The sequence below is a fragment of the Scaptodrosophila lebanonensis genome, unplaced genomic scaffold (assembly GCF_003285725.1).
Source record: "Scaptodrosophila lebanonensis strain 11010-0011.00,11010-0021.00 unplaced genomic scaffold, SlebRS2 tig00000061-arrow-pilon, whole genome shotgun sequence".
Classification (NCBI taxonomy): Eukaryota; Metazoa; Arthropoda; class Insecta; order Diptera; family Drosophilidae; genus Scaptodrosophila; species Scaptodrosophila lebanonensis.
This window is the reverse complement of record NW_022060554.1, coordinates 5,916,755-5,930,762: the sequence shown is the minus strand read 5'-3', so window position 1 is coordinate 5,930,762 and position 14,008 is coordinate 5,916,755. Positions and strand designations below refer to the sequence as shown.

Sequence of the window (14,008 nt, the reverse complement as noted above, 5' to 3'; positions counted from 1 at the left end):
TACACACGCATTCACTACACTGTACATATATACACACACATATACACGTATATATGGATATGGTACAGAGTAGCACGCACACAGGACACTTGCCTGCGTAATACGTTCATTCATTGCGTCTCATTTGAAAACCCATTGAATGCAAATGGCGCAAATTCAAATTACAAACCAACAATTTCCGCAAAATGTGCGTCGATTTCGTTTCGTTCGGTTAACGAGTTTCCCATTCCCCCCCCCACCCCCTTCTCTTTTTTTTTTTGTTTTTGTGTTTTTGCCCTTTAAGCCTATACATACTTAATTGCATGTTTTATGTAAGTCCCTGTTTGTGTGCGTGTGCGTGTGTGTGTGAATTGGTGCACATCCTTTTTACTACGTTGGCGCAATTTTCAGCATTGGAAAATTGCTATTTATTTAATTTGATATTTTGAAAGTGCTCTTAACCTATTTATACAAGGGAAATCAATTATCAAGCTTGACCAAAGGAGGACATTTTAAATCAAATTTATGTGTAGCGTGTGTGTATCTGTAGTGTTCTTAAATGCAAGTTCCAATTATAATTATAATTAATCATAATTTTTTTGTGAATGAAAATATTTAATTAAGGATGTTCTGAAGTTCCAAATTTGACCATAAAGGTTCGCCCTATGTTTAAGAATATATGTACATACATTTTGTCCTTATTCTCAACAAAAAAGACATAATTTCAACTTGATAAAATATAAAACTCTAGGAATCATCACTTTAAAAGAATCATTCTTGATTGAATTGCAAAGTAGGACTCAAAATTAATCATCAAATTGTAGAGAATGAACAAAAATGAAAATGTTTAAATCATGTTAAAAATGCATAGATAATCTTAAAATAATGTTATTAATGAATTCTTCTCATTCCCAATGTTGCTATAAGTGAACCAATTTTTATTTTAAATAAATAAATTAATCATTATTTTCGGTCCCTCTTATATTCAAATTAATATAGAGATCAGGACAATACGTTTCTAATATAAATTTGGGCTAAAAAGTAATTTTACAGATGAAAAAACAATGCATATTGACGATGTTTTCAGTGTTTCTCACGGCGAAGACTCTACGAAGTCGACATTTTAGTTTGATAGACAAGTTTAGGAAATGTTGCTGAAGGAGGGAGATATTATGAAATATCTTCTAGCCAGACATAAACAACAAAGATATCTGTTTCACATTCGTATTACTAAATGATAAGCTTTCAAGTTCAATTTGCTGCGTTTATTTAGACGCACCGAGGGATTTCAAAGTCAAAAAGGTATTGTCGACAGAAAATCAGCATATATTCCATTCCTCAAGCTTACAGAATTGATTAACATTTGAATTGATTTGAAATGGCCTTTGCGAACCTCATAAAAGTGTGTTAGCATTTGTGTGATGTATTGTCAATTTATGAAGTCTGATAGCCCCGGCAACATCCAACTTGTTCCTCAATTGTTCGCGTGTAATGCGTCCAAAAGTATCCCAATTGAGTCCTTGCCCTCTCTCCCTATTTTGCTCCACTGAATTTCTCTTATTTGTTACAAGTTTGTACAAGTATGTTCCCTCCATACACACAGATACACACATACATATATGACACTCAAATGTCATTTCATTACGGGATAACCTCATAGCGGCCTCTTGAAAATCAATATCGAAGCGTTGTAGCAGCCTCAGCTGCCTTGTTTCATTTTTTTGTTTTTCTTTTTTTTTCCTCTTTTCAATCTTTTACACCCCGTGCTGCAAAAACCCAATAAAGCGCAAGTGTATGAAAAAATTTACATTAATTTCAATATGACGTCGGGAAGGAAAGAGAGAGAGAGAGAGAGCGGCAGAGAAAAACAAAGTTCTCATATTCCTCTCCATTCTGAAAGGCTGGCCTCAAATTTGCATGGGAATGGGTCGACATGCTCAGATTGTCTGTCGCCGGTCCCTCGTCCCTACAAGCTGGTATAGCAGTTGTTGTTGCTGCCTCATTGCTGCTGTGGTAGTTATACAATATTTCGACTAGGCCTGTAAACAATGGATGCGTTGCATGAATGTAATGCACATTGAAGTCAGGCAGGCAGGCAGGCAGGCAGGCGGCACAGAACACGGGGGTGGCAAAAGGGGTCAGCTGGCAACGTCTAGCGCGTTGACTTGCTGTGCCAATTTGGTAGGGGGGTTTTTATAGTAGCTGTAGTTGTTGTTGTTGTTGTAACCAGTTGAAGGGCAACAGCGGCATTTCTTTTTTGCCAGCTCTGTTGTTGTATGGAATATAAATTGCTGGGTTTATTTAGCTTGGCTTTGCTTAAGCGGCTGATGGGCGCCGATGAGTAAATATGCTCGCGACTAATATTTAGTTGAAATAGTTAAATGTTTAATATAAAATAATAAAACAGTAACGATTCGGTCTACGAATGTTTTCTAATAAATGGATATGCATGTTTTAAAAGTGTCAATGAAAAGCGAGCGAAACATAAGGCTCTCGAATATCCTGTACCCAACCTGTTAGCCGCTCAAATAGAATCAACTTCATGGCAGCTATAAAATATAGTCCATCAGTATAAGTAAAAGTTTACGTTTTGCTGATGCAATATTAGATATTGAATAAATTTGTCATTAGTGAACCGATTGACTTGAGTAGACCAGTGTTGAAAACCTCAGTTGAAGAAATTGTACAGAACCAAATTAAATAAAAATATCTCATACTTGAAAATCGGTTGTTTATTTTCAAAGATATTCAATGTTTACATACCGACATAAAGGATGGCGCACCCTGTATGTATGTAGTTGTATTGAAAATTTACTATTTAATAAATTTGTTTGTTAAATTATTAAAAGCGAAATTATTAAGCCAAATTTAAACGTAGTATATATAGTAATTGAAATACTTTTGGCGTCCTTTAGATTTAATAAACATTTCGTTTTTCTGCTGCTTAACCAAATCTCAGTCACCCAGAATTTAAATAAATATCTACAATGAGAAGTCATGAGTGCCATTATTGGCATCAGAAGTACAGCAGTCGGTAAATAACTAACCTTTGAGCTTTCAATCTTGTTATCATGGCCAAGTTTGGTGGCTTACTTAGACCTTCTAATTGGCCAAAACGCGTCACAAAGCCACATGTCTTTGAACGCAATTTTGCCTGACATTCTGTCCCCTTGCCGCTTCGTCTGTCTGGCAGTTTGTCCTTTTTATCTGCCTGTGTGTATTGGGCATGAGGATGCCTTCGTTATTGCTGTGGTTTTTGTTTTTGCTTCAACTTGTATGCCTATTTTTGGCTTTTAGCCAAATTATTTTTGCTAGCCTTGCTTCGTTGCGCGCTGTTCGCACAGCTTTTTGCTGCTTTTTCAAGCAGTTTTAAACATTGTGAGGATTTGGACACTCGTTCTCGATCGCAATGCGACATTCGTGCCGTGGGGCCTGCCGCCACCCACATTCCGTTTGTTGCATGTTTGCACTGTTTGTTATTCATTCTGCCTACTATATGATGCGATCTATCTCGCCACAAAACCTCAGAAAATGTATTTAACATTGAAAATTGTCAAATTGTTTAAACTCGTTTCTGGCATCTTTTTGCACTCGTTTTCAGCACTGAGGCACTTTGAAGTTTCCGGTGAAGCAGGGGAAGATTTTTAAATCGATACTGAGTACGCACATATGTACATACATATATGTAGGTGTGTGTGTATACCATATAGTATATGTATATACACATATATACCAACGTATCTGTGTACTAACAGACACACATTCAAAAAATCGAAATAATAGGCCAGGTCAGGCAGAAAGCTCTGCCAACCAATTTAGTCGACCCTTTTAAATATTTAAATTTTCTTTTGCCTCGGCAAACATTTTTTGCTATCAGAGTTTTGTGCGTTCGCTTGCAAATCTTCTGTTTTTATTATAGTTTCAGACCGTGGCATACACGACATATATGTATATGTGTGTGTGTATCTATCTATGTATGTATGTTATCAGATGTGTGTGTAAATATGTGTTTTTTAGAGCAGACAGACGTTTTGTGGGCAACCGAGAGTTTCACGTTTCATAAGCTTTTCAATTTCTTGTATGTGCGCATATTTATTGCAGTTTGCTCTCCACGATTATCTTTTCTCATAAATTGCATCAAAATCTCCACAGATTTATTTTAGCGTATATCATTGGAGAAATCATAGGCCTTAAATTTGTGGACTCTGTTAAGACTTTGTTCCGTTATATTTATATTTATGTATATAAATATGTAATGCGTTTGGTAAGTAAGAAATGTGATGGGATTAACTTGTAATGAATGAGAAAAGTTTTAGTCATTATGTTCAAATAGACTGCCAATTCAATACCTTATCCTAATACGAACGAGTCAAATGATACAGGAATAAAATAATTTAAAAACAAATGTTCAAAACTACGTAATAGGCATTTTTCCCTTTAGTTTGCAATAATTTAAAACTTTAGGCAAATAAATTCCTATATTAATGTCGTAGGTTCTCGAAATTGTACAGGTTAAGGTCATTTATGGCAATTTCTAGCTACCTAATTGTTTAAGTTGACAATTAGCAATCAATCAAGCAACCCTTTTTAGTTAGGCTATACACTATTTACTTTATTTATATAAATAAAAAAAAAAAAAAAAAAAACATTCCTTCCTGATCAATAGCGATCAACTTTTGTTGTAATTATCATAATTTATCAATGGCGCTCATCCTTTAAGAAAACAGGTTTTTCGCCTCACAATTTTTGTTGTTAACATCTCGGACTACAAGCGTACACAGATGACCAGGTGCTTCGGGTTTACTCTGTGGCTAGAGAGTTTAAGTGCTATTGAAGCTTCATAATCCAGGCATCATAATCCAGCACATCGTGCTCGTTAGATTTTCCACCAACGTCCTAAGGGAAGGGGGGTGGTGGCGGTTTGTTCAGAGCCAAAGACTTTCAACTTAAGGAAAGCTTTAAACGCTTGGACTGGTGTTTTTTAAATTTTTTCGCTTATGTTTAACACACGGTAGCAATATACATAAAGCATTTATTTTATATAGAAATACAATTTGTTATATCTGTGACCATTTATTTACTATCAAAGGTGAAAGGTAAAGGGTTTTAAAAGAAACAGAAAGAATGGAATACTAGCATAAACAATTTTTTTTTTAAGTAAAATCCTTCTATGTCTATTTACAGGACATACATATGTATAGGCATGTCTCACACATTTGCATATGTGCATATGTATGTATGTATATTGAATACTTAAGGATAATGCGATAATACCCACAATTGTTGGAAGTATGTATGTATGTGAGTACACATATGAGAACGATGTATTTAAGTTTTCGAGCTATCTCATCTATCTATCTAATCTAACATTTATACGCACAAATAGTTAATATACATAGCATGAGTGAAAATTGCAGGAAAAGTTGTGCTGTCTAGTTTAGTGACTATTTCTTCGTCGTCGACCCGCTCGTATCTACAAATTTTCTTCACATTGCCTTTTTTTTTATGTTGCTGTTATTGTTGTTGCGGCTGCTGCTGCTGCTGATGGTTCGGTTTGTTTAATTGACTTGAAAACCAGTTTTATTTGTTTGCAAGCAAAAAGCAGCAGCAGAAGCAACAATAGCAACAACAAACGGCAACAAGCATTAAAAGCAAATATAAATTTTGTTCGCCGCTCTGCTGCTCTTTACTTTTTCACACACACACGAACACGCACAAGCAAGCACACGCATACATACAAAGATGACTGCTTCATGTGCTTTTTTTCTTATCATAATGCGATTATTTTTGGGCTGACCGGCGTGTACAAAAATAAAAGTATAAAAGGCACACATAGAACTTTTATGGCGGGGCATGCTTTCATACATGTGTGAGTGTGTGTGCGTGTGTATGTAACTGAAGCTTTGCTTGTGTAGCAAGCTTTAAACTCGTTATTGACGCCGCCGCTTAGCGGCAATTCCATTACTTGCTTACTTACTCTCCCGCTCTCTCTTGGCCGTTCTCTCTCTCTCTTTCACTGATTGTGATAGTTTGTTGTATTTGTCTCGTTTTATTTTGTTGCTCATTTTCGTTGCTTTTAATTAGAAATTAGTTCTGCTTCATCAAAATTGTTTTTGCCTACAATGTGCAAACTGCCGTTGCTTCCTCCAGCCTCCTTCTCACACTCCCACTGTCTTTGGTATTTGCAGTGATTAATTAATCGACGTTGTGATTCTGTTTTTTTTTTTTTTTTTTTTTTTTTTTGAAAACGCAATGCTTTACATTTTGTTTGTATGTATGTATGTACATATGTATGTATATGCGTACATCAAATACGCTAAGCGTGCGCCTCTAATTTATGCAAATTTAATTGCTGGCAGCCATTTTAGTGAAATTGAAAAATGCTCGCAACCTAGAGCGGGAACGTGGGTCCTCAACAGGAGCAGAGTGTGGGGACAGACGTATGTATGCATGTACATACATACATTTGTATGTATTATATGTTATGGGTTGGCCCGGCTATTTTATGTAATTTAAAAAGTGTTCTTCGTTGTACATACACACATATGTATCATACATTGAAATATTTTCGGGTTAGCCCGATATAGGCGTGTTTATGTGCTAATTTTTTGGTTGATTTGATATATTATGGTAACTACATTGGATGGCATCATTTGCAATTATGGATATAATCACACACATGCTAATATACAGTGAAAACTCTCTTGGCCGGACACTCACGGCGGACACTTTTTCTAAAACATTCCGTGAGTGTCCGGCCAAGAGAGTTTTCACTGTATATTAGCATGTGTGTGATTATATCCATAATTGCAAATGATGGCATCCAATTTAGTTACCATAATATATCAAAATTTATATATGTAATTATTTATTTATATATGTTTGTATTTATTTATATATGTATATATATTCTTCGTACTCCTTTATAACATTGCTACGCATATTAAAACTTAGTATAAGTCTGTTGTAAAAGTGAAGCCACAGAATAAAGACTTAGGCCCGTTCAAGTTAGGCCACGTGGGTGCGGAGTAATAATCCTACATAAATTGAGAAAAGGAAAAAAATCACAAACGAGTTTTTTACCTTGAGATAGTCTCAGATATTTGTATCACATTTCCAAGATAATGAGGTTAATCAATTAATCAGATAACATAAAAAAATAATAATTTAATGACAAACATAACATTTTAAAAATGTTCCTTTCTAGAGGAACTGCGATAGTTTGGTACATTTCAATATTCCTTCAAATATTAATAACAATCGAATAGATAGAACCCGAGTTATCGCACACAAATTAACACTATCTTTGAGTAAATAGTAAAAAAAAAAGATGATCGAGCAAAACAAATATTAAGATTTGCTTTTAGTTCAGTAAAACGTTTTCCAAGACTTTTGAATTAATGAAATGGCGAAAATATCACGTTTTTGCTCTTAATTTTAAAAAGTGCGCTTTTATTTGGTTTGCTCCTTGTTGGCATGATCCTTATCTGGATAGCTAAAAAAAAACTCATGTTCTTTTGCTGGTTTGGTTCAGAATCACGTGTTGAAAACGCCGCGACGTGTCCCTTCCTATAGATAACATTAAATTGCTAATTGCACGGGAACTTCCAATTAACGTTTGTAGTCTGAAAAGTATTTTCACTATCACTTCTTGAACATCAAACAAACTTTAAACAACCAATAACTGGATTATAGTTCGTAAAAGAATAGAAACAATAAATATTATATTATATACATACATACATATGCATGTATGTATATGTATATTTTTGTTGTTCGCCGGAACAAACGTGCTTCTTTCAAGGTTTGTAACTACCAAAAGAAAGTTGAAAGCTTTAAAGCGCAAGCATTGAATTTGTCTTTAATCTTGTGTTAGTAAGCACTTCCACTGCCAACAATTTGCTGACGTATTTTTATTAACTTTTTGATAGGGGCTTGTCAGTATACATACATACTATATAAGTACATATAAATACATATATATGTATATACCTACGTACATACATATACATATATCTATGTGCATACACACACATACCCACTACACAATATTGACGGCTTTTCATCCGCTACCATTTAAACTTTAATTAATTGCACAAAAACGAACACTTGAAGACATTACCTCGGCTTCTTTCTGCCAAATTGCATGCCAATGTATTTTTAAATACTTTATTTTTGCCTTAATTATTTGCCAGTGCTTATATGCTATGCTGACTATTGATAAATATTTCTCCCTGTTATTTATAGGATTTGCTTTTGCTGTTGTTGTTGACTTTCGAATCGCTGCTTTGCGCACAGTGGCACCACACTGCTTAATAAACGGCGCACGTACGAAACTGCCGCACTTTTAACATTTTGAACAGCACTCAGCACACGGTAATTTGCGGTTGTTGTTCGCTATGCGTGAAAATGTCGTTGCTGCAACGTTGGCGTCGCGACGTCGACTTCGACAGAGGCGACGACGTCAACGTCCGTCGCTTGTCTCTGACGTCGTTATTGCAAAACGAAGAAGCAGCAGCGGCGCATACGCTAAATATCTTTAATTGTTGTTGTAGCTCGGTATTTAAGCAGAAACGGGCGCTCTCTCATACACAACACACACACGCATCTCTAGCACTGCTATTATGCTTTTTGACACTTGCACAAAAACTTTTAGTTTTTTATCTTTTTAGAAAAGCTTTACATCAGCGTCTCCGGCTTACTGGTTAAATACACATATTACAAACATACTTACAAATAATAACAACAAACTTGACTGCTGGCCAAGTCAGTCACTTGTTTATTTACTTTTTATTAGCAGTCTTTTTAGACACTTCGTTACGCACGACTAAACTTCTTGTTTTTTTTGTTCTTCGTGTGTATGTTTTATTTCATTTGCCGACGGCTTTACAGCTGGGCATATAAGCAATGAGACGCAGCTGTTCCCTCCGCTTTACGTTTACCACACGTTCCAATCACGTTCGCGTTTTTGCATCAACTAAACTGTTTCACTGCCAAGGCATTGCGTTGAAGCTGCCGTGGAACGCAATGGAAAAGAGAAACAGTCGCGCAGGCCGACGTTCAGTCTGTCTGGCTGTCACGCGAGTGAGCGGAACATGAGCAAGAACAACAACAGCGATAAAAGAACATGGAAACGTGCAACGGCAACAATGATGATGACGACTTCGTAGCTTGCCCGCCCGCCGGACGACTAGTTCGACGGTAGCGTCAGCTCAACCGACTGACTCACGCGACGAGTGTGGTGAACAAACACACGAACACATGCTCATACTTACGCTCGCTGCCTGTCTGTATGCACAGATGTGTAGGTAAGTATATGGCGCAATTGCGCCATCGCACTGTGGGGTAGGTTTTTAATATTTTGGTGAAAATCAACAACAGTTTTTATACCCTGTATCCAAAGGGTACAAGGGTATATTAGTTTTGTGCGAGTGTGCATGGAACACACAGAAGGAGGCGTGGCAGACCCCACAAAGTATATACATATATTCTTGATCAGCATGACAAGCCGAATCGATATAGCCATGTCCGTCTGTCTGTCCGAAAGTATAAGAGCTAGAATAACTAAACTTGGTATACAGATTCTCCTGAGCCCGAGAAAGGATGAGTTTGTTCATTTTTCCCGATGCACCCATCCACTCCCCCCCTATTTGTTATTTATCTATAACTCCCGTAATTATTGGAATTTTGAACTAAACACATCCAGTTAGTGATTATATAACCGTATACCAATTACCATTATGATAGGGTGATTAGAAAGAAAGTTATAGCCATATAAGCAGGCCCAATGCACACATACATACACATGTACAAGTACACCAACACGCATAGACACGATTCTGATGTAAATGTATGTATGCATGTATGGAATATTTTATATTTGATTTAGTTAATTAATTTAATTAATTAATTAATTAAATTTAATTTATTAATTAATTAAATTTAATTTATTTATTTTTTTGTGGGGTGGTAAAGGGTATTTAAGAGTTGAGCCTGCTCGATTTTAGCATTCCTTTCTTGTTATTATTGAGATATAAAGACATTAAGACTTAAGGAATTGAATAGTGCATCACACTCTTATGTTTGTATTATATATGTAAAATGAATAATATTATGGCTCCCAACAGGAATAGTTAACTTGTGTTTTATTTTATGTAAACTTTCATTATTACGGGGCTAAAATTCCTGAATCATTTAACGCTGTTTGTGATTTCATTTTATTATGCTTGTGTTGCTCGTCAAGTAATCGTATTAAATTTTTAATAAAAACAAAAAACTTTGTTCAACACATATAGCCATGTAGTTATCGTATAAATAGAAAACTGTGTTATGTAGTCATGTTAAATTAACGAACATGGGCGTTTTTTGAAAAATTTTCACTCCACTGTGCATTGGCAGGCCGAACCGCTGTCCCCGTGTGGTGGATACGTGTATGCTTGGGTGTTTGCATATGCATGTGTGTGTACATATACATACATACATACATACTACATATTTCATTTGTTTACAGTTTTACTTTTGTCGTTGTCATTGCGTTTGATTGTTTTAAATTGAGATTTGTGTGCCAAAAGTATTCGTTGCATTCGGCGGGGTGTTATATTTGATGGCCTCCCAGACGGTTTGGGAGGAGCAAAAATACAAAAAAAAAAAAAAAAAAAAAACAACAACTTTTGTGACTCTTTCAGTTTTTGGTGGCAGGAACGTAACAAAACTTTATAACAAATGGACTTCACTCTGTCACACATGTTTCTGTGGTTGTTCCTATTGTTCAAAACTATCATTTTTGCGATATAAATGTGTATGTACACAGCTCAAAAATATTTGAATTGTTTCGTTTCAGGTGACGTTGACGAAGCAGTGATTAATCAAAGTTAGCTTTTCTCTTCGGCATTTACATACATACATACACTAATGTATGAATGTAATTACATATATAGAGAAAAATTTTTTAACGTCCACATGCAACGAGAAGCAAATTTTGCATTTATAGGAGTAAATAGATAAAGATACAAAGTTAGATAGTCTTTATACTTTTGCGATCCTTTAATCTTTGCCAATTGAAGAAAATTAATAATTTTATAATTGAGGACCGCATGCATTGAGATTGTGTTTTCTTGTTTGGGCCCGAACTGTTTCTAGTCTTCCTAAAAGTTAGAGTTTGGGGATTGAATTACATATTTATTATTTATAATTAAACTGCTACAATAAATAAGGAACAACAGTAAAGTGAAGTTAAATTTCATTTGATCAATTTCATTTAGAATAAAATAAAGGTGGACAGTCAAATTACTTACCAAATAAATCGCTTTAAGAAAGTTTTTGAAACTTCAATAAATAACCTGAACGCAAAAATTCGCAAACCAAAAAACATTAATTATGGAAGTATGGAATAGGTTTTAGGTTTTGGGATAACCTATTCAAAGACAAGAGAAGAAGCAAAAGTCGGGTGTCCCGACTTAGAAATACTCTGTACTTAGGTGTGTAGAATAAAATTTAGAAATGAAAAAAATGAAGAAATATTTGTTTGATTTTACCTTCCTTGGTATTTACATTGGAATTGTGCCTATGCGTATCTGTGAGTGAACAGCAACAATAACAACACGGCAGAACTTGGGCAGAGATTAAATTTATGACTAGACTATAACTTCCTTTAAAATCGGCCTATCATGATGAAACTTCGCATGCGGAGCCATACTCACTAAGTGGAGGTATTTGCCGAATTCGAGTCCAAGAATTACGGGAGTTAAGGAAAATTATTAATTACGAGGGGGAGAAATTCTGAACTTACACATTTTCTGCGGCGTTTTCAGAAATCTTCCATAGGAGAAATGGGTGTGTATAAAAAAATAAAACAAATTCGTAAGGCATCTGTACAAAATTTGGTGTCTCTATCTCTTATAGTCTCTGAGATGATGTTTGACTTTTTGAATGAGCAGATAATTCTATGTAAGTATGATAAAAAAAAAAGAAAAACCAAAACCGATTGACTTCAATAAATTCCTTATATAGAAACATGAATGCAATATTGCAACATTTCAAATCGAATGAGGTACATTCTACGATCAGAATTATTTGCGTGTCCTGCCTCACACTAACAAACACTATAGTAAACAGTCGTTTCTACTCCCCAACTCCCCCAGAAATGACAATTGGGCCCAAAAGAGCAGCAACAATAAACGACAAATGTAATGGATTGAGACTCACGCACAGACACAAACATACATACATATGCATACATACAAATGCACACACATTCAAATATCAAAGTAAAAATGCACATTTCTTTAATCAAACAACACAATTGATTGCATTATTGACAACCACAACGGGCGATAAGCCGGCGAACGCATCAAATCATCGAGAGTAGCGAAGGCAGCAGCAACAACAACACCAATAACAACAATGAAAATGACAAAAAAAAAGTAAACGTAAAAGAAAAAATTGCAAGCAGAACCATAAATAGACAAATAATGTGATAAGAAGAGCTGAAGCGAAGGAGAGCAGACAACGAACCGCACGCTGTGTAAGTTGCCACATGGAGTTTGAAACTAAATGCAACAACAACAAAAATATCAACAAGTGTAAAAGAGCGCGCGTTGGGGCTGGGATGCAAACGAATTTCATGCGACCGCAGAGTTAGTCCAAGAACCAGAGTCAACAACATAAGCGTGGAAGAGCGGAGTGCACGAACATACCCAGTAGAAATGGGTTGCACGACAGCGTTTCCAATATATTTCTTATTCGTTTTTTCTCCCGGAATATGCAGCGGAGTAACTACGCTGTTAGTGTAGCTTAAGTAGGTCGTACGGTTCAGTAATGATTCAATGATATAGCACAGAAATCAACTCTTGAAATTGTAACAACTTTCCAGAACGACTTTTGCCCTCTCGTCAGACAAAAGTTGTTCGTGAAACAAATTAAATCTTCTTTACAATTTATTATTATTTGCCGATGTTTTTCCCCCACATAAACATTTACTAAATTCAAATACTTGATTTTTCCCAAAGAAAGATATCTTTTTTAAATAATAAAAACTTTTTATCATTTTCACCATTAGAATAATGCAATAGAAATTCTGCTTCACCAGAAATTACACTGCAATTATTATGTACAGTGAAGGGTATCGAATTATTTAATTGTATGTATGACGTACCTAAATACAACAATGCATTCATGGTCATGGTAGTTAAATGATTTTTATGATAACTTTATAATTATCAGTGTCTGTCAAAAAGCGTCATCGATACAGATTCAATATTATAGCTATAACTGTGGGAGGAGGTATGATTGAAAAATATAGATTTTGATGTTATTTTGTCCCGATAAGATGTGGTCTGCCATTATAGCCAATGGTATAAGAGTGATTACCCGATAAAAAATTAATTGATTATATTGATATTTGATCAGATCGCATTGTCATATAAATATCATATACAAATAATAATAACAACATGATGTTATACAGGGTGCGCCATCTTTTATGTCGGTATGTAAACATTGAATATCTTTGAAAATAAACAACAGATTTTCAAGTATGAGATATTTTTATTTAATTTGGTTCTGTACAATTTCTTGAACTGAGGTTTTCAAGACTGGTCTACTCAAGTCAATCGGTTCACTAATGACAAAGTTATTCAATATTTACATACCGACATAAAAGATGGCGCCTGTACGTAGTGTAATACATTTGTTAGTTTCTTCCCTTTTGATCTAGAAATCAGCCTAAAGAGTCATGATATTGTGAACAACGTTCTACTGGGTACCCAATGCACTTGAAGACCATATTTATGTATGCGAAAGAAACATTTGTATGAGTGTGTGTGCGTGTGTGCAGGCGAAACAGGCGACGGCATCCTGCACAACACAATTTATCGTTGTCAAAGATATCGCACACATACACACACACACTCAGCTGTGGGGCCCATGTGGGGTGATGGCGGAGTCGAAATAGTGGGCAGTTGGAACGCTCAATGCACAGTGGCTAGTAGACCATTTGTCAGAGAGGGACTGGCGTATAAATCATACACAT

General features: G+C 35.5%; 1 protein-coding gene across 2 annotated transcripts in view; it reads right to left on the bottom strand.

Annotated features, from left to right (window-relative positions):
• LOC115624605 (probable RNA methyltransferase bin3) overlaps positions 1-14,008 on the bottom strand; it is a 64,786-nt gene that overhangs the window by 39,308 nt on the left and 11,470 nt on the right. The window contains exon 1 of one of the 2 annotated variants that reach the window (XM_030519351.1): positions 8,714-8,932. The exons of the other annotated variant lie outside the window; for it this stretch is intronic. The gene's annotated coding sequence lies outside the window, so the exon portion shown is untranslated. Of the gene's footprint in view, positions 1-8,713; positions 8,933-14,008 lie in introns of those variants that run through there. 2 annotated transcript variants of the gene reach the window in all.